General features: G+C 37.2%; 2 pseudogenes; one reads left to right on the top strand and one right to left on the bottom strand.

Moving 5' to 3' along the window:
- The first annotated feature begins 2096 nt into the window (after nt 1–2096).
- LOC140872702 (protein UNUSUAL FLORAL ORGANS-like) lies at nt 2097–3384 on the top strand (annotated as a pseudogene).
- A 481-nt stretch (nt 3385–3865) lies between these two features.
- On the bottom strand, nt 3866–17427 carry LOC140872705 (protein CHROMATIN REMODELING 4-like; annotated as a pseudogene).
- Nucleotides 17428–22664: the final 5237 nt, after the last annotated feature.

Here is a 22664-nt window from a genome sequence, read left to right on the forward strand (position 1 = left end):
TATGTACCGAATTTCATCTGAAACAAAGCATGTGGGTCAGAGAGTTTAAATAAAGTTTTTTTTGACAGAGATTGAACACTGATTTAGGTTTAGGTTTGGGGACTGAATTATAAATTACCGAAAATTGAATAACTGGACCAATATTAATACATGAAATATGTGGGGTCTATATATCAAATGATTAATTGAACATATTTTGTACTAAAATATCTAACATAGACTCAACGGTGATTAACTAGCCGGTTCTCAAGATCGAATTCTTAACCTGCCAATTAATTAGCAAAAGTCAAACTACATTTTTATTTTTACTGCTAAAAGCGATAAATCTCTAGCTATATATTACAAATACAACGCATGTCTAAATGCATGGTTGAAACGCCCAGCTAATAATTAAGTGGATCAGTAAGTGTAGCTCTTAATTTACTTTGCTAGCTTGCTAGGTTTCGCAAAACCAATTAGGGCCGGGTTCCTTGAAAGAGTGGACAAATTCCAAATATGGTGAGAAAAACTTTATCCTTTTAGGTAGTTTACTTCAAGGAAACTCATGATTTCCAGATTTGGTCATGACCCCGCGCCTTTTTTTTAAAAAAAAAATTGAAAGTACTAGCCCTTCCATCGATTGACAAAACAAAGACACTTGAGGTACTAGCTATTTAGGACCTATTTGCAGCAACAGCCAACAACTTGAGCTACATCAGATATATTGGTCCAGTTATCTAAATGTCCGTTTGGATAAATATTTTTATTGTTTAATAAGTAAACAAATTTAAAGAATGTGTTTGAATAAGATTTTTCGTAAAACGTTTTTTAAATATATTTTTTTAAAAACAATTCAGATGTGTTTTTATGATGTTTTTAGAACTATGAAAGCAATTATGGAAAAGAAATATACTATTTTTTTAATTGTAAAAACGTTTTTATACAATATATAGTAATTGTCTCAACGCATATTTTTTTTTAAAACTTTTAAAATATATCAAAAAAACACTTTTATAAAAAAAAGTGTGATAAGTATTCAAACAAAACCCAAATCTTTCTAAAATGTTTTTTTCCCCATCTTTTTCTTTTCAGATTTTGGTGGTGGGAGAGAAAAAAGAGACAGTTAATTTCACCCACGCGAAAGAAACTAACAGTGCCTTGATATAAAAGTGTGTGTTTCACCTGTGGTGGGAAGAAATATATAATGTATATTTTGATATTTTCCCATAGATTTTATGTGTCTAAAAATTCCCTGATACCATTTATATATACCATCGCCATCACCCCACGAAGATTTGGATATAATTGGACCAATATATGGCATATTCGATGCAGGAAGTTATAAAATATTGTCTCAACCCTAGGATCATTTTTATCATGTGTAGGATTAAAAAGTTAGTACATATAAATATATAGTTATAATAACCAAAATCAAATTGTAGCTAGGATATGGAATCGGTGATACGTACACATGAAATAAGCTTTCAGTATTTTTTTTAAACCAGAAAAAAAACCTAAAAAATTTGCAGCTATATAGACAAATTGATAAACATATCAGGAAAAATAATTTTTTTAGTTCAGTAACTTTATCCCTTTTGGGTTTTGGTCTATTAACTTTTTTGATGTGGGTTTTGGTACACTAACTTTGCATTTTTTGTGTTTTTTGGTCCAACTGCATATGTGTCAGCTTCTGATTGGTCCACGTCATCATTTTGGACCAATCAAAAGTTGACACGTATGCAGTTGGACCAAAAAACACAAAAAATGCAAAGTTAGTGTACCAAAACCCACATCAGAAAATTTAATGGATCAAAACCAAAACATGGACAAATTAATGGACCAAAAAACTTATTTTTCCAACATATCATCCATAATTTGATTACATATATATATATATACTGATAATTTTAACCTAAAAAAACCAGCAGAATACGGAGTATGTAGACTTATTATAACACACAAACACACACACATATATATATATATATATATGCTACCTAACTCATCATCATCAAACCCCAATGGATGTCATGCACCAATTACTAGCTAGCCAAGCTATCTAATAGATAGATATATAAATCTACTGGCTACTTGAGAGACTTTGCACAAATAAATTCATGGAAGCTGCATTAGGACACACCACTATCACAAGCACCACACCTTATACTTCATTTAACACCGGTATTACAACACCAACTCCATGGATGGACAGCAGAATATGGAGCAGACTTCCTCAAAGCTTGATCGATCGTATTATATCCTGTCTCCCCCCACCCGCCTTCTTTCGAGCTCGAATCGTGTGTAAGAGGTGGTATGCTCTCATTTTCGCCAACAGCTTCCTTGACTTGTACCTTCAAGTGTCGCCATCCCGTCACTGGTTCTTGTTCTTCAAGCAACACCCACTTAAAAATTACATCTACAGGACCAGTACTACTACTACTACTACCTACGGTGTTCACAGATATGAAGAAGGCTACCTTTTCGATCCCTTGGACTTGAAATGGTACCGCCTCTCCTTCCCTTTGATCCCACCTGGATTTTTCCCAGCCTCTTCTTCAGGTGGCCTAATTTGTTGGGTATCAGAAGAAGCTGGTTCTAAGACTATTCTCCTCTGCAATCCACTGATCCTTGGTACTAACTCCATAATTCAGTTGCCTTCAACGCTGAGGCCTAGGCTCTGTCCTTCGATTGGTTTGACCATCTCCGACTCTTCCATAGACTTGGTTTTCGCTGGAGACGACATGATATCTCCTTACGCGGTCAAGAATCTGAGTTCAGAAAGCTTCCACATCGATGGAGGTGGATTCTACTCCATATGGGGAACAACCTCTAGCCTCCCAAGGCTATGTAGCCTTGAATCAGGACGGATGGTTCACGTGGAAGGTCGATTCTACTGCATGAACTACAGCCCTTTTAGCGTGTTGAGTTACGAGACGGGGATGAATCAGTGGTGCGAAATTCAGGCACCTATGCGCAGGTTTCTGCGTTCTCCGAGCTTGGTTGAGAGTGGAGGAAAGCTGTTGTTAGTTGCGGCAGTTGAGAAAAGCAAGCTAAATGTTCCAAAGAGCTTGCGCTTGTGGGATTGCAACAAAGTATGTGGGTGGAGATAGAGAGGATGCCGCAGCAACTGTATGTTGAATTTGCGGAGATTGAAGGAGGGCGTGGGTTCGATTGCATTGCACACGGGAGTTTGTAGTGATAATGATAAAAGGTTCATCATCATCACATCATAAAGCGTTGTTGTATGAGTTTGGTCGGAAGCGATGGATGTGGATGCCACCATGTCCTTATAATATTCATCATGGAGATGAGTTGCTTGGTTTTGCATATGAACCGAAAGTTTCGGTACCCATTGCAGCTCTTCTTCAGCAACTCACTCTTCCCTTTCAATCTTTTACTTCCTAGGCAGAGCTAGGCTTGATGTTATTCAAATACCCTGCTAGCTAGCTAGCTACTTCTAAAATCAATGTATTCATTATTATCTTTTATATATAGCTGCATGCGCGCAGGTGTCCTTAATTTAGTTCTCAGTTACTCAAATGCAACAAAACATATCAAAATGATGCCCCGTCATGCCATGCAAAATCTAACAGCATGCAACCACCACAATTACAAGTCGAAATTGGATCCCCTGCAACATCACCATATGCTGATGTTTAATATTGAGAATAATGCAGAAAATATAAATTTTGAGTTGGCTGAGACTTCATTTTGAAAAATATCATATTAGAACGGTTTATGTCAATATATAATATCCATTAATAAAAAAGAAGAAGAACGGTACATATCAAACAAATGAACCCATAATTTTGAGATTTTGATTACAGTACGTGTGTTACACATGCAGGGAGGGGTTCCACCAACGCGTGTAAGTTTGGATAAAGACTGAAGAAAATATTTTTAATGTTTTAAAAATATAGTGTATATATACAAGGAAAAATAATAATTTGAAAATAACAAAAGTTTATTGCATTTGATCCAACAGAGCATCGCAGTACCCCGACGACAGAGAGGGTATGGAAGCTGAAACTCTGGTTGAAGCTGCTAAGCTGTCTTGCATTATTATGATGAAGAAGGTGGTATGAAGGAGATGCCAGCATTTAGTATCATCAAAGCAGGTGCTGCCGTGCTGGTGGAGTGGCAGTGAAGATGTCAACAGCGACGTCCAAGCAAGAAAAGAGACCCGAAAAGCTGTTTCCATGCACAAGTATTTTTGACAAGAAAGATTTATACACTTTACATCAAGTTGCTTATCTGACCTTAAAACCATCGATGTTTATATGTGAAAATTTTCCGCCTGTGGTTCCCAACTAAAGTATGTACAAAACATCATACTAAATACCAATACCCGCATTCTGGCAGGCCTCGCCAACATCTTCATGCTATTACGTCGTCAGGAAATTTTGCAGAAAAATTTTGCACAATTTCTACGAATCCATTTATATTTCATGACCACAGACCGCAAGCGTTGCCAGTCTCACGCAGGTCTTTTAAAATTCAACAGCAACCATTGCACATCACTGATTCTTCTTCATGTGTTTGTGTAGAGATGCATACCTGGTATGCAAATATGACGGAACATATTACACATCATTATATGATGCAATACATAGTAAATAATGTTGAAGTTCTTCTATATTCATGACATAAAATGTGCACTACAAAAATGAGTTCATTGGGTTGCCTGGCACATAAAAGGAACCAGAACTCCAATCAACTGGCCGCATCCATCTAGTCTTGATCATCTGACAGGGTACCTTCAGAAGATATCGTTTCCTGATGTAACTGTCGTGCCTGCAAACTGTCAGGCTGTGTTTTTGTCGAATCCCCACTTCTGCACTGCTCTTCTACAACAGAAGATCCCTCCTCCTTTGCTTCCTGTTCCGTTCCTTGTTGGCCAACAGAAATTGACTCTGGGACCAAGCTATTAACCAAGCCTGGTGGTGTACCAGGAGGTGGACCAGGTGCGACACCAAAGCCAGCCGATTCAGGGACTTCGGGTGAAGGAGACAAGCATACAACTGCTTTCTTTAAAGGACTTGGCATTACGGATGAGGAAAAAGGATTGGTATTGTCATCATGAAGAGGCAAGTTAAGATTACCATCAATCCAGGGGAATCCCGAACCCCCCGATTTTGGGAGCTCCGGCACTCCTGCAACAGAAGTTGACCCAACATGTTCTATATCATGGTTAGTGGGGAAGCTACTAACAATACCCTGACAGGGCTTATTAGGAGCATGCAACCTCTTCTTCTTCTTCTTCCTCTTCTTCTTCAAAACGCTCAGAGGATCCCGGGGCCTTGGGGGAGGTGGACCAGGAACAAGAAACGGAGGTATTTTGGAAGAACCTTCCCCGTACAAAACTCGGACAGATTGTGCTATTGCAGACACAGCGGGAGGCAGCTCAGGTTCGAAGACTTTACCCGGAGCATTTACAGCTTCTCGAAGCCAGTGAGGTAAATTGTCTTTTGGAGAAGTACATCTAGCCACTTCTTCCTTCCCCTTTGACTCAGACAAATTTCGAACCTTCTCACAGTCAGTAATTTGAGGAGAACCAACAGGCTCACTATTTCCCAGGTTATGATGGTCAGGCATCATCCCCATCCTAGTTGCATTCTTTAGTTTCTCCATTTGCTGCAATCCATGAGTATCCAAGTGAATTGATCCTAATGAGCTCAGAATAAAGGGTGACTCATTAGGAGTGCTGGAGGAAGCAACTGATCCCTGAATGGTTCCTCCAAAAAAGTCTCTGGAAAAAAAAGTTGGGAACTTATCTGCACCCCAAGTTGGAAGGGCTGGATCAGATGGTTGTAACTGTGGTGCCCCAGACGGTAGTCCACCAAGACCAAGTCTCATGTCAGTTAGATGTGCATGGAATTTCAAAGGCTCATTGTATTTTGTTCCGTGCAACACCTGTGTCATCATCCCATCTGAACAAGCTCCGTGCAGTGCTCGTGCCATCATTCCTTCTGAAATTCCAGAAAACAAAGGATTTACAGATTTCGGAGGCTTCAGAGAGTTTGGTCCCAGAAGTCTTGGCCCATCCAAGATCTTGAGTTCCTCCTCCTCCCATCTAGTTGACAAATCTTCAGCAGTTCTAACTTTTGAAAACTTCAACCTTGGATCACGTAACATCGCCTCCCATCTACCCTTTCCATGTCTACGAACACCTATCCATAGATGATCAAGTTCATCCTCTAACCAGATATCTATTTTAGACGACTTCATCAGCAAGCTATTTGATCCAGATCCAGTCCTTAGAATGATGTTCTCAAGAACCTTCCTATGGTTTTCAGGAAATGATGCAAATGCAGATGGCATCTGGCTTGAGCCCAATGCTGGAGATATATGTTCTTGTTGAGTATACTTGAGTGGATCTGGTGGAAATTTGAGATTCGGCAGCATGGGCAGATGAAGATCATGGACGCCATCATGTGTGTCTGCAACTCTAGATCCCAGTGATAAGCTTGGGAACAAGTCGGGAGTCATATTTGGCAAATTTGTACCGGGAAGGGAATATCTAGGCATCTGCTTCTCATCAAACGGTAGTTTGGGCAATAGCATCTTTTCTTGGAAATCAGAATTAATTGCACCAGAGTTCCTGGAATGATCTGCAGATGCTTTACCTTTCAGGACATTCAATGAATGCTGCAAACGAATGTTAAAAGTCAAATCTATATTTTTCAGGATTAAATATATGCATGGGAGTGACGTAAACAACTCACGGAGTGAATGGTAGATGCATATCCGAGACATCACTCCGTGGAAATTGAAAAGTTCCGGATGAAAAATCAGGAAATTTAAATCGTGGTGAAATTGACTCGTGACCATTAACAGTCGTTTCATTTGACATGCCAGATGGAGAAAAGGTACGTGTCACTGGGAACTCAACTCCAAGCCCTTGCTTGGTTTGTCTTCGGTAGGATTTTGACATTTTCCTCTGCAGGGGATCCATTCTTTTAGGAGCATTTGGGGCACATAATCCTATTACTGGTGGTAAGTTATGACGCAAAATATTAATGGAGCATGTGTCCTGTAACTGGTCATTGGTCGTGGAAACTTCAGACATATATCGACCAGTGGAGATCACAGGAGGTGGCATAATAAAATAAGATTTCTGCTTGGACATTCTTCCTAGCTTCATGTTTGAGTCAGTCATGCTATTTGGTTCCATCATTTGACCATGACTCTTATCTTCCAATTCAGTATCTGGAGCTTTTTCTTCAACAGGTTGAACTGACACCTCCGCTCTTTTTTCTTCTTGAGAATGAAATGGTGGAAACTGAGGCATCAACTCTAGCTTGTACGGTCCCCGAAGCTGTGCCAATGACCCCTTCATATTCCTTTGGGCCAATCTTTCTTTTTGTCTAGAACGAAGCTTGGTACTGTTTATACAAATAACACAACAGAAATATATGATTTATCAAAATCTGGAGCACAAAAAGAGAGTCAATCGCTATTACTAAAATCTGTGGCAAATCTCCAAAAGTGGAAATAGCACATAGTATATCTGAGCAATTACCGTGCAAAATACAATTAGAGCCAACAGCCAAGAAAATTCATGAATTTTAACGTGTAATCCCAGAAATATGAGATGCAATCTCCATTAACAATCAAAGAGAATACATAAGAATCCACGATTCACGAAAATATACACTTCTCGACAGTTTCAAATTTGTAACGACAATCTTTATTATTTTTTTTCCTTTCATTTGGCATATTTTAGCTCAAATGGAACTCCATAAATATTTTCAGATCAGTAAATCAGATACTTAGTATAAAAATGCATGCTAAAATAATTGCACCAATAAGCTTATCTTGGCAAAATCCTTTTTGAGGGACATGAGTTGATTTAGTATTGTCCTAATTATTTCAGACGGCGATAGCTTTCTTACAAAAAATAAAATTTATTACTTCAGGAAAGGGTTCACATAATTCATTATCTGGAGTTTGTGATAAAGACAATGATATTCCTGTCCATTTCTGATGTGGGGAACACTAAATCTTACTATTGCTAGAAAACTTAACTAAAAAATGTGAAAAGTGCAACTCACTATTTTTCTTTAAGAGCTCGTCCAGCTGGTGTATACTCGCGCTCAGGCTCTGGTTCAGGCTCTGGTTCTTCCCCAGTAGCATTCTTGTCACGTAATAACAAATACCATTCAGATATGATTAAATCTGCTATATATCTCAGTACAACATAAAACATTTGACACAATTCAAGTTATAACATGAAATAATATATCCTAACAGAAGATAAATAAGAGATGAAACTAACGTTGATAACACTGAGGCTATCAAAAAACCTCGCAATTTTCAGTTTGCAGCATTCTCATTTTCTTTTCTTTTTTTTAATAATTTCCCTTTTCTTTTTCAATCAAAACAGTCCGTCCAAACAAGGTTAAATGAACAGAAAGGCAAACATAAACAAGATGGAATCAGATCAAAAGTTCTCAAAAAAGACAACACAAAAGAGACGTATCACCGAACCGTAACAAAATAAGACCAAGGCAATCTTGTTTCAAAAGTACACAAATATATGATTGAGGAATTCCGTAGAAATATTAAAAATCTCAATCCACAAATGCCCAGTTTGGATGGGTTACTGGAAGCTGTCTCCCAATTGACAAAAAGCTATAAGCCTATAATATGTTGAAACATATGCAAAGCAACAATAAATCAGATACCATTGTAAAGATAACTCACAGACAGTGAACTTGTTCAACAACTACTGTAAATTTGTCAGAAGATGACAAAGTACAAATGTATCAGAATTTCAAGAATTTTAAATAAACATGACGTCTATGTGCAGAGGTTGTGAACTAGTACAACGACGCTTCAAAACACAACAAAGGGTAGATTCCCAACAGACAAGTGATAGACGGATGGTGCATGGATAAAAAGAAACATTATAATTATAATTATATGATAAATAGATGAATTGTTAGAAAGAAGGGTGAAAAGAGAGAGAAAGAGGGAGTACTGCAGTCAGTGCTTCAATAGGATGAGCGGCATATGCCTCCCTATATGAAACAGCTTTTCTTTGGCGTTTGCCTCGACCAAGAGCTGCTTCCTCCTCATTTTGATATTTCTCCCATCTACAAAACCCAGGAGCAACAACTAAGAAAAGACCTGTCTCAGAATGTAGGGAACTCTAAGTTGTACACATAAGTCACATCTACACATGCCACCAAACTATAAATATATTTTTTAAAGGGTACTTATAATTTATAAAGGCTATAACATTGTCAATAAAGAAAGAATAAGAATCAAACTCATACAGGGAACCACAGAAATCCATCTTCTTTCAGTGTTATCACGGCTGAATATTGGTGACAAAGTTAACACAATACAAATAAAGCAACCCTAAGGATAGATAGTTTTTATCCCTACACAAATGCAATTCACGTGGCTCGCATAATTTAACTTATACGAAGCTAAGAAACATCTCTCTAAAGCCTCACTTCATTAATATTTCTACTAAATTCAAAACATCAAACATTTCTTTCCGCTAAAGTATGAGATGCAGAGGTTTTATTAGCACGATGCAAAACGATTAAATAGGTGAGACAAGATACCCACCTAACTCGCAGTAGCCTATCCCATTCATTTTCTTCAATGATGCCAACAGAATTATCATCTTTATTTTCAGAGATTGGTGCAGTTGTGTTGATATCAGTCACAGGTCCTGACCCCATTCCAGTCTGTTCTTCTGTGGACTCATCATTCCATTCAAATGACTGAGAGGAAAAAGGAGACAGTGAGAAAAAAGGGGTATTAGTTAAATCGAAACTCCATTTCCCGTGATTAGAGAGGCTATCCTTCGTACGTGGGTTCTTTTCAAGAGCACTTTCAGTTTGATCCAAAAAATATCAAATGACACGAGCTTTATTCACATATAATAAAGAAATTATAAACGTGAAATGTATCAACATTTACAAATGATAGAAGAAAGAGGACAAAAGAGAGCAGAAGAAAGAAAATCATTATTCCAAATATGATACTAAAGTACCATAAAAGCATCCAGAAAAATGATCCAACTCTTATAAAGCCATATCCTATCATATGTGGTAAAGCACATATACTCAATTGAACAGTAATGATTTCTAGAAACAAATTGGGATTCTAGTTTTACCAAAAGGGGAAATGTGTGAGATCCATACGCCTCCATGAGAAATACCAAATAAGAAAACCTACAAGGATCATAAAATCAGAAAACAGTTGTCACCTTCACTGAACCAAGCATGTCATTCTCCAGCTCGGTTTCAGTATTATCGTCGGCTGAACCAGACTGCAGGTCTGAACGGTCCAACAATTTCAAAATGGCATTTTCATCCCACGTGATCTTATTGCTACAATCAGCACATTTGTCTTTGTATACATCCCCAAGCCCACCAGTCCTCTTCCTATTATTATGCTCCATTTCTGTAGGTGAATCATCTTTATTGATGTGGTTGTCACCGTCTTTTCCAATAATCGAAGATGAATCGCTAAAAAGTTCTTCCGTGCCCCATCTTAAGATGTCTTCCACCTCCTTTTGTGATCCAGACTTGTTCACAAAAAGTTGGTCTAGCATCAACTTCTTCTTTGCAAGCTGCAATATACGCTCTTCAACACTAGCGCGGACAACAAGCCTGTACACAAGAAGTCGTTTCGACTGCCCTATTCGATGTGCTCGGTTCATAGCTTGGATATCTGCATGTGGATTGAAATCTGAATCATAGATGATTACAGTGTCAGCAGTTGCCAAGTTAATGCCAAGGCCACAAGAGCGCGTGGATAAAAGAAACACAAATCTACTCTTGTCTTGATTGAAACGTGTTATTGCCGCTTGCCGATCAGCTACAGAAACAGAGCCATCAACTCTCTCATATGTCTTAGGCCCAAATTCAATAGTCAGGTAATCTTCAAGGACATCAAGTAACTTGGTCATCTGTGAGAAAATAAGGACTCTATGATCTTCTTTGTGCAACAATTTGAGCATAGAATGCAACAGAGTCAGCTTAGCTGAAGCTTTTATTCGCATTTCATGAAGAAATTCCAATGATCCAGATTCCGGCTCAGTGCCTGGTATGAGATAAGGATGATTGCAAACCTTCCTCAACTGCATCACGATATTCAGCATCGATTGTTGAGGAACCCCTTTCCCTAGGTTACGCAATATTTGGTAGTTCTTTGTGAGCATGGCACGGTAATATTCTGCCTGAATTGATGATAGCTCGACAGGAACCACTCGTTCAGTCTTAGGGGGAATATTCTGCATGGCATCCTTTTTAAGCCTACGGAGCATGTGCGGAGCAACAAGTTTCTTCAGTTCCTCCACCTTTTCTGCGGTAGTTAGATCATTAAAATTCTCCTCAAATGAAAATAGAGAAGGAAAAGAATCTGGCTGCAGAAAATTGAGCAAATTGTACATCTCGCCGATATTGTTCTGAAGAGGAGTACCAGTCAACAGTACTCGATGGTGGAATGTAAATGTATTCAGTAAGCCAAATAACTTACTGCCAGAATTTTTTAGGCGGTGACCCTCATCAACCACAAGAACTTCCCAGGGAACTCCGCGTAGATGTGTGGAATCACATAAAACCATTTCATAAGTAGTTAAGAGAACATTGAATTTGTAAGCAGATGGTTTGTTTTTTCCTTGGGGATCACAGGCATGCCATTCATATTGGCGAATTATGGCTCTAGCTCTCGTGTTCCCATGATATTCTACGGCATTGAGATGGGGAGCCCACAGCGCAAATTCTGACATCCAGTTGCGCATTGTCGAGAGAGGAACCAAAACCAGACAAGGAAGTCTAGCATTAAATTCGAAATACAAAGATGAGATGAAAGCACAAGCTGACACTGTTTTTCCAAGCCCCATTTCATCAGCAAGTATCACATTTCTTGATTTATGCCAGCTTTTTCGCAACCAATTCAATGCTTCCAACTGATGTGGAAACAAATAACCTCCAACTAGCTCTTTAGGCTGTTCTGTGAGATTGATTACCTCACTTGGTGGAAAGGCATTTTTGTCTTGCGTCGAGCCAAGCTTGGCACTCACATTCTCCAAGGTTTGCTGTTCAAACCTCAAGAACATATCAATTAAGTGGCGTGACTTTGCAATAGCAGGTTCATCCATTCTTTCCCAAGTGCATTCATCATAAGGAAGACCTTTCCATTTTACGTAGGCTTCGCTTGAACCATCAACGGAGGGCCGGGTAGAGATTACTCGATGTGGCATCTTCCATTGTTCCTCGCATAGATTCATTGAAGCTGTTCCATACTTTGACTTGTAATTCTCCAATTTTCGTTTCGCCAGAGTTTTCAGCTCGGATTCGGGAATCCAGCTGTTATGAAGATGAGATTTCCCAACCCACTTCACCAAAAACTCATACGAGACAGTGGTGGATCCAGCTTCAACCAAGCGAGACTCTGGGAATTTTGTTTTGGGAGCAATGCCCAACCTCGTGACCCTTTTTTTCCTCCTTTATGTTTCCATTTTCATCAAAACAATGAGTTAGAAAATTCTTCGAAGTTATGGAGGTGTGACTGTCCTTCAAACCGCCATTAATGTTACCAGTCTCCAAGATTGTCACACTCTTCTCAACCTCTGAAACCACCTCTTCAGTTGGTGTACCAATACACAAGTCACTGTCGCTCTCTTTTTTGTTATTCAGCACCATGGAATCAGAACTCTTACTGCCTCTCCTCGAATAATCTGTCAAAATTTTCTCTTTACATTCTTTGGTTGCCGATCTTCTGTAAACTTGTAGCTTGCTTTTATTCATATTATTTTTTAAGTTTCTTGTTCCATCAGAACAGCTGGCAACATCCTGATGGTCCTCTTCTGAGTTTCCATCGCCAACTGCATCCAAAGGCATCTCACAACTGGGAATTCCCATTGAGAGTTTACTAGGATCTTCTGCAACAAATTTCTTCCCTAATAGGAGCGCCTTTGCATCCAAATGCATCTCAGAGCAGGGATTTTCCTCGGACGGTGTATTTAGATCTTCTGCAACCAACGATTCACCTAAAAGTGCGTCATTTTCGTTGATCACCGCAGCAATACAAACATCTCTGTTATCAATTTTAACTCGACAACCAATAACCCGATCCACCTGATAAGTTAAAAATGATGAACAAGATTACATATAAAATAAGCAAAACTTATAAAATTAAAGGCACGGTTCAAAAAGTACTTCAAAACAACACCATGCTCTTAAGAACAAGTGCCGTCAACACATACCTGCCGGATTTTAAGAACATGTTCTTCACCTGTTGCATGTTCAACTGTAATTTTTTCCGCTTCCTGTGTTTCAAGTGAACAAGGAGCTGCTTCTGTAGGAACCACCTGTATACAACAAATTCAAATCATGTAAATGAAATACAACACGACAAATAAGGGTCGAATTACAATATCAAAATGTATAGAAAAGGCATCATAAACAACTACCACTGAGCTTGCAGTGTAGTAGAGGAGAGGAAATTCACAAGATGCAATATAGACTATATAGAGACAGCAACAACAGCAATAATAACGGAAAGAACCACACAAATGAACGTCTAAATAAGACACAACAAAATAAGAGACTTTACGAGACCAATCAATTATAAACTAAATTGATGGACAATTTGACAGAACAATAGTCCACCCAACCGATTTGGTCCTATCCAATTTAGGTTTCGGCAATCCACCACAAAATGAGATCTGGTGCCTAAATTTACTTGCTGCTAATTAACCCAACCCTTTGGCTCTCTTCTTCGACAAATTATGAAAAAAATGCTTCAGGACATTAATATCAGAGTTCACTATACGTTTTTGAACTCTTTTCTGACACAAATCTCTTTTTTTATAAACAAAGAAAATACCCCTCACCCACACCACCAAGCTATAATTTTAATGAAAGCATCTTTCCTGTAAACATTGTATAGTGAGTAATTTCATGAAGGCAAAAAAGCTTGGGTAGGACCAACTAAATGAATATCTTCATTTTGCCACTAATGACTCGACCAAAACACCACTTATTTCCAATTCGCGTCACAATATAGAGCAAATAGTAATATACATAAGCAGTGGCACCCTCATAACTTAAAATTTTGTGGGTATTTCAGCAATTAAAAGTGAAAATGTTGGAATTACAGATTTTCAGCATCAGATGCCATCAACCGAAAATAACAATTAAAAAAGGGAAAAAAAACCTTCATATTGTTAAGACAAAAAGGAAGTTGAGGACCTCATCCTTTGCTAGGATATCAATGACATCTTCTCCTCCACCCTGATTTAATGAAGTTGAACTAGCCTTGTGGACAATTAATTTACAGTTTCCCTTGGATTTTGAAGCTCCTGGGTGTGTGGCATTCTCTTGACCTTTTCTATAAATACCAGAACCAGATTTGGCCTTGCCAACTTTGTGCTTCTCATTATCAAGAGAAAAAGCTCTATGCTTTCTTTTTCGGGCAGCTCGAGCGTCAGCTTCCAATGCAAGGACAGGTTTGTTTTCAGGTGATAATTTTTCAGACGATGCTTCAGGTTTCACATCAGAAGATTCCACATCCGCAACTGATTTTTTTTTCTTCGACGAGGATAAGGACCCTTCAGCAAGAATCGCTGGCTTCTCTGCTCGTCTAAGAGAACGAGATCCAGCTAGTTTCTTATCAATGCGACCAAAAGAAGAACTGGCATCCATTGAACTATCTTCAACCGTATGATTCTGATGATTATTGTGTGCATCATTGGAGGAACTATCCAAACGTTCAACTATTTGGCCACGACGAGACAGGAACGATTTTCCTTTATACGAATTGTGTTTCTTCCCAACTGCAGAACTTTCAAATGTTTTAGTAAATTTGTCAGTTGCAGATGATTCAGTTTCAGTTTTTGACCTTCGAATTACTATCTTTGTTCGTGCTCTTTTCGAAATGGGATCCAAATGGTTCACAGACTCCAGGGAAGCATGTCTCTGACAACACATTGGGCATTCCCACTTTCCCGATGGAATCCGCTTGAGATGATAAGTAACCAATAATGTGTTATTGCACGTAAATGAAAAATAAGAATCTCAACACAGAAATTGCCAAGATAACAAAAACAAAGCAAACATACCTTCAGAACAGGATCTAAACACTCGAGATGATACGTGCGGGGGCAGCTATCACAACACAGCAGCTTTCCACCAAGTTCACAAATTACACACTCGTAATAATACTGAGATTAGAAAATGTGAGTCACATGTCATAAGCAGCCACAAGCTCTCACATATTCTAGCATCCAAGTTCAAGTGGTGTCATTAATACATAAGAGCGACATGAGTCAAGGAAACTGAGATAAATAGCTGGCAAACTAAACTAACGTAAAATAAATAATTTCGTTTGCCAGATATTTAAAAATTACCAAAAAAAAGGACAATTAGCCAAACAGGGTGCTGAATCAAGCATGCAGTGATTTTCTTAAAACACATATTCTCAATTTGGAAATAACCAGTTCCTTTTTTTGTCAATTACCATTTCAGAATTTCACTCTAAAAAATTGGACCAAAAGAATGGAAAACATCGAATCCAAATACTCACCCCATCATTTCCTTTTCTCTTGCCAGAACATCCATCTAAACTAGCATTCTCTTTCAGTTCAAGCTTAGACAGTGTCGTGGATGGAAACTTTAAAGACTTGTAACCTTTTTCTCTGTCACCAGATTTGACTATACCGGCTGGAAGCTTTCTGCGTTTACGTTTCAACACCCAGTTTCTGTCAAGCATTGCACTAGGCTTTAAACTGTTTTCCTTCATTTGTATACACTAAGAACTGCAATGAGTCATGTTAGAATGTAGTCAACACAATAAAGCAAATATTACAAGCACAAAAGCCCCAAGAAAAAAAAAAGTGGGGGAAGAAGGAAATACTGGAAGTAAAATCCAATAAACAAATAATCATGGTTATACCAAGATTAGGGACTCAAACGATGATCCTAGAATGACAATTGTAGGAACTGAAATGGCAATAAATCAACTGATCGACGCCAATATAAACTTATTAAATAGAGAGCAGTTTGTCTTATAAATAGACATGCTATTTACAAACCACTCATACTTTTACAAATAGCTCTTAAGGTCAATATGATTCTCTGTTCTAAATTGATTTCCCTGTGGGTCATCTCGTCAATTTGGCTAAGCTATCTTTTTCTTGATTTTCCCCGAGTTAGTGCACCCACTGGCTTCACTTTTCCACCGAATAATTAGCAAATAGACTTTATATATTCTTTCAACTATGCTTTTCTCTGAATGAACTGCCACTAGAGGTTTATATGCTTCAACGAGTATAAGAAATAGCAACACAGCTGATAGCAATAAAAAGAGCTTTCATGAAAATTAAAATATACATAAAAAGAGCTTTCATGCAAAGACAAAATCTGTTCATGGGGTAAATCAATGCATATAGAACACACGCTTCTTTCATCTAAAACAACAAATGGACTGATTTATGTTTAAGATCATTACGTTCGATTCATGGAAGATCGACACTACATCAAAAAACACTAATAATTTTTAAAACAGAAACCCAGAACCGAATGGCATTAATAAAGAAACACACACAATCAAACATAAATATATAATTTATATACACTAAAAAGATCGCAACTTTAACTCAATTACAACTTTAACCCATAACATGCAATAAAAGAGCACCTAAATGAAAATCGAAGTGGGTGCGGGAAGAATAAGAAGAAGTTAAATGCCTTATTGTGTATCTTGAAAACTAAATGAAAATTAAAATATACAATAAAAAGAGCTTTCATGCAAAGACAAAATCTATTCATGGGGTAAATCAAAGCATGTAGAACACACGCTTTTTTCATGTAAAACAATAAATGGACTGATTTATGTTTAAGATCATTACATGCAATAGAGAGTTCGATTCACGGAAGATCGACACTACTTCATCAAAAAAACACTGATAATTCTTAAAACAGAAACCCAGAACCGAATGGCATTAATAAAGAAAACACACACAATCAAACATAAAAATATAATTTATACACACTAAAAAGATCGCAACTTTAACTCAATTACAACTTTAACCCATAACATGCAAATATAAAAGAGCGCCCAAATGAAAAACGAAGTGCAAAATGCAAAAAGATTCAGCTCAACTTGTCAGAAAACAAGAGAAAATAATATCCCATAACAAAGTAATCAGTAATCACCCACCAAAACCTTGCTAATGGATCAAAACACCAACAGAAACTCAAAAACAACCCCAATCTGCCTTATTTCTTCATGCGCGCGGAAGGATCGAAACAGAGGAAGCGGTGGAGCGAGGGAAAAGGGAATTAGGGTATACGAGTACGGGAGAAACGAGAATAAGAAGAGAGAGAGAATACACGGGGCTGGGCAGACACTTGAAATAAATAGATAGAGAGAGAAAGTTAATGTGTCGTATCGTGTGTTGTGCGAGAATGAGATTAGCAATACATTACGATACAAATACGGATTCGCCGGGGTCATTGGACTTTGGGGCTTTACATGTATGCAGTGGGAAGAGAGCCCAGATTTCGTCCACTCGGAATCCGACACGTGGAACTCCCGGACGCCTGTCGCCATCCCTCTCCTCACACTCTCCTTCGTTTTTCTCCGTTTCTTCCCTCTCATTCTTCCATGATAACCCATTCCCAAGAGTTCACAAATGTCCCACCTTCCAATTCCTTTCCGTCTCTGTGCATGATATGCGACTCAATTCGCTCTTACTGCATATCACATCAAAAGGCTTTCATGAGTTACATTGAAAAACATATTATTCTCTCTACAAATTTTCCTAAGAAAGGCATATATATATATATATATATAATCAATTGTTACTTTCTTGTGCAACGAGATTTACTCCTTACTCTAACTATTATGTTTTTCACCACGTGCACTACCTTCACACCAGTACAACTACTCAAAAACTCTAATTTATCGTCTTTTGTTCGATTGCTCACGACAATTTATCATATTATTCTCTCTACAAATTTTCCTAATAAATGCATATATATATATATATATATAACTAATTGTCACTTTCTTGTGTAACGAGATTCACTCCTCACTCTAACTATTATATTTCCCATCATGTGCACTACCCTCGCATATGTACAACTACTCAAAAATTCCAATTTATCACCTTTTGTTTGGTTGCTCTCTTTTCGTAATGACAATTTTTTTTTTGAAAGAATTTTCGTAATGAAAATTTATCATATTATTTTCTCTAAAAATTTTCCTAAAAAATGCATATATATATATATATATATATATATATATATAACTAATTGTCACTTTCTTGTGTAACGAGATTCGCTCCTCACTCTAACTATTGTGTTTCCCATCATGTTCACTATCCTCGCATCTGTACAATTTCTCAAAGAGTGCGTTTGGCTTCAGTAGACAAAATAGAAAAAGTGTTTTTTTTCTACAAATTTTCCTAAGAAAGGCATATATATATATAAGCAATTGTTACTTTCTTGTGCAACGAGATTCACTCCTTACTCTAACTATTGTATTTCCCATCATGTGCACTACCCTCACACCAGTACAACTAATCAAAAACTCTAATTTATCACTTTTGTTCGGTTGCTCTCTTTCCGTAATGACAATTTATCATATTATTTTCTCTACAAATCTTTCTAATAAATGCATATATATATATATATATATATATATATATATATATAACTAATTGTTACTTTCTTGTGTAACGAGATTCACTCCTCAATATAACTATTGTGTTTCCCATCATGTGCACTACCCTCGCATATGTACAACTACTCAAAAACTCTAATTTATCACATTTTGTTTGGTTGCTCTCTTTTCGTAATGGCAATTTTTTTTTTTGAAAGAATTTTCGTAATGACAATTTATCATATTATTCTCTCTAAAAATTTTCCTAAAAAATGCATATATATATATATATATATATATAACCAATTGTTTTTTTTTTGTGTAACGAGATTCGCTCCTCACTCTAACTATTGTGTTTCTCATCATGTGCACTACCCTCGCATCTGTACAATTGCTCAAAGAGTGTGTTTGGCTTCAGTAGAAAATAGAAAAAGTGTTTTTTTTTAATAAAAAAAATGATTTTGTTGTTTCAAATGTGTTTGAATAACTTTGAAGTGCTTTTAAAAGCACTTATTTAAGCCAAAATAAGTATTTTTTTTAAAAAAACTCATATTTGTAGCTTTTCAATTAACTTAAAAAAAGTGTTTTTAATCTATTTATCCAAATACAAAATTATTTCAGTTTTTACTTAAAAAAGTGTTTTTAAAAGCCAACTTAAAAAGCACTTATTTTTTAAAAAGATTTTTGAAAGCAAACGGGCCCAAAAACTCCAATGTATCACTTTTTATTTGGTTGCTATCTTTCCATAATGACGATGTGTTGGTATTGTTTCCACGGATAGGAGACTACAAGAAGGCACAATTGAGTGCACTGAATAGATTGTTGGATCCAGATATACTTACTGGATCATCTTCTTTTATTAAGAATTATGTGGAATGTTGTGTTGTCCACATAAATTGCACTCCTTATAATTTGAACACCCTTCGATTATACATTCAAAACAAAACAACATGAAGATATTGTTTAACATATGTTTTTCAAAACCATCGTCATGTGAATTTTTTTGGCAAAATACGTTTCACAACAAATCTTCAGTTTACTAAAATGTGTAAATTGGAAGGTACTTCACACCCACAAATACAACCACAAAATGTGTAGCAGGTAGGTTTGTGATGAAGTACGAGAAAATATGATGGACTCCACCGTCTAGCTCAACGTACACAATGTAAGTCTCGATAATAAAGACTAGCCCTAAGTTGGGACCAAGATCCAAGCCACAGGGACCTTGCTATGCATTTCGAAACTCGTAGAATTTTGAATCATCCACAATAGGGATGAAAATGAACTGAATCGAACCGAATAATGGTAAAAATTTAAGGATCGAATTCGGCTCGATTTAAGTATATTCGAGTTCGAGCTCGATTCGAAGCTCAAAAATTTCAAATATTTTGGCTCGAGCTTAGCTCGAAGTTCGAGTTCGATTTCGGCTCGAAATATTCGAACCTTGATATGTAGACATTTCCTATGTTTACTGGGATTAAATTGTGAGGATGAGGAGTGTTTTGATTGATTAAATTCATTTTATAGTTCCTAATCATTGTATGTGATTTTATGAAGGTAAAGAGAATAAATGGAGCAAAGTATAGAAGAAAAGGGCAAAAAAAGGAAGATTTTGGAGTAGGAGAAGTGCCGCAAGAATGAATTACGGAGCAGCAATGATAAAAAAATAATTTTAAATTTTAGAGAGATCCAAATCCGATCTCCATCGTTCACAAAATTCAAGATGTTTTGAAGCTGTTGTCCAAATTTCGGCTCGATCCGACGGCTAGAACTCCAGATATGAATTTTTTAAAAACGCTGCGCGCTGGACAGAAACTTGCTCGCTCGATTCGTAATGTTTTACCGATCGAGCGAGATCTGGGCTGGAAAAATATTTTTTTGAACAGAAAGTTGCTCGCTCGATCCGCAACATTTAACCAATCGAGCGAGGCATCGCACAGACTCAAAAATAGGAATTTTTGGGAATTAAAATCCTTGACTTTTCGGGCTTTATTTCGTGGGCTTTTCAAGCCATATAAATAGAAGATAAAGCCTCAGATTAGGGGATATTTGGACGGAAAAGGACGTGAGAAGACATATGGCGGCTAGGTTTTATCTTCTTTGTTTTTAGATTCAATCTCTTCTTCAATTTTTCTAAGTTTTAATCCTTGGTAGAGGAAGACAAACCCTTTGAAGTTTATTCATCTTGTGAGATTCAGATTTTCATTGTTTGATTTTTATTTGAATATCAAAAGTTGTTTTGGATTTATTTCATGCTTGTATGTGAGATTATTGGCTTGATCACCCTTTGATTTTATCATACAATCTAAAGCTAAATTAGATATCAAATTCATAATTGTTTGATCTCATTAATTTGTGAAGCAACTGCAATTAATAATTTTCCGCTTGTGAATTTGTTAATTCGTGGGAACAACAATTGACTAGATTAAATGCAACCGCTTGTGCTTGTGTTGTTTAGCTTCATCAATTTCACTAGTTTGAATGCTACCTTGGATTTAAATATTAATCGTTTGTATTTTGGTTAATTCATTGATAAGGGTTAATTTAAAACGCTTGTGTCTAATTAAATAAAATTAAGGTAAGATAGGAATTAAGTTTTCAATGATGAATATTCAAATGTTAATTAATTATTTTTAGAGAATTGATGATCGAGTGAATAACTTCAAGGGTGTAGTCGACCGATATCAAGGCTCGTTAATTAATTAATTTTCCATACTCTGAATCTTGCATGCTAGTTGGTAAAATTTATTTTATTTGGTTTTAATTATTAGTAGTTAATTTCAAAATTCAAAAAACCCATTTTTAATTATTTTCAGTATTTTTAAGAACACAAATAAATTTCACCTTCCTCGTGGGAATGATCCCTACTCTCGCTACTATATGTTTATTTAGTTAATCTGAGTTAGGTTAATTTCGGCGCGACACGACTAAGCGCTACCAAACCTATTCGTGAACTATTCGAACTATTGCTCGGATATTATGGTTTGAAAAGCTCAAAATGTCCGAAAAAGTTCAAAATATATGTATATTATTATATAATTATATTATATTAATAAAAAATATAAAATATTAAGGCTCGCAAACTATCAAACAAAATAAATTTTGGCTCGAGCTCAGCTCGAAAAAAAATTCGAACATGTTCGGATTCGACTCGAGTTCGATAAGTTCGAATACAAATTAAATATTTATTGAGTCAGCTCGAAAAGCTCGCGAACCGGCTCGATTCGTTTACACCCCTACTCCAAAACGCCACAAATATGCGATGACCAGAAACACAGTTAAAGTATAGGTAAGTGTACAGGTCCGACCCGTTAAGGGAAATCCGGGCAGTTGACTCGAGATACGAGAAGAAAGCGGGATAAGGGCTGATCCGGTATGGGTTCGGTCCAGAGGGCCGAGGACCTGGGGTGAAGCTAATAAAGAGCCCGATCCAGACGCGATGAAGGCCGGTCCGGATAAAAGATCGGGTCGGGGCTCGAGGGCATTGGGTAGGGCTGAGAAGGAGTTCGGTCATGCGCGATAAATGCCGAGGACCCGAGTGGTTGGGGCTTGTAACTAAGATAGGAGAAGAAAGATGAGAAGCAAGGAACGAAGGGAAGTGGCCCGGGCTCCATGGGACCGAGGTAGGGGCGAGCGATGTGAATGCGATGGCAAGATATCTTCCAATATCCTGTTTTCTTATCAAGATATCAACGTATCTTTTAAAATGGGTGTATATCCAAGAAGGAAAGTTTGAATTCAACTAGGAAAGTAAATATTTCTAGTCAGTAGGACTCTCCTAGAGTTCGCCTATAAATTACCAGTTTTAATTCATTCTTAATACACAATCTGATATACACATTACAATACACTACATATTACTCGAGTCTTTCCCTTTCGTGAGCATATTTTGACATGAGCGTCGGGGTGGTCACGCTGAAAATCTCTTCTGGCGTTCATTCATGAGTTCTTTTTTCTGTGCAGATAACCGACCTTTATATAGAGGCGACGGTGGAAGGGAATATCTGACTAGAAAAGGTTAACACGTCTACTCAACTTTTTCCGGTGTT

Source organism: Henckelia pumila, unplaced genomic scaffold, assembly GCF_033568475.1.
Source record: "Henckelia pumila isolate YLH828 unplaced genomic scaffold, ASM3356847v2 CTG_472, whole genome shotgun sequence".
NCBI classification, from domain to species: Eukaryota; Viridiplantae; Streptophyta; class Magnoliopsida; order Lamiales; family Gesneriaceae; genus Henckelia; species Henckelia pumila.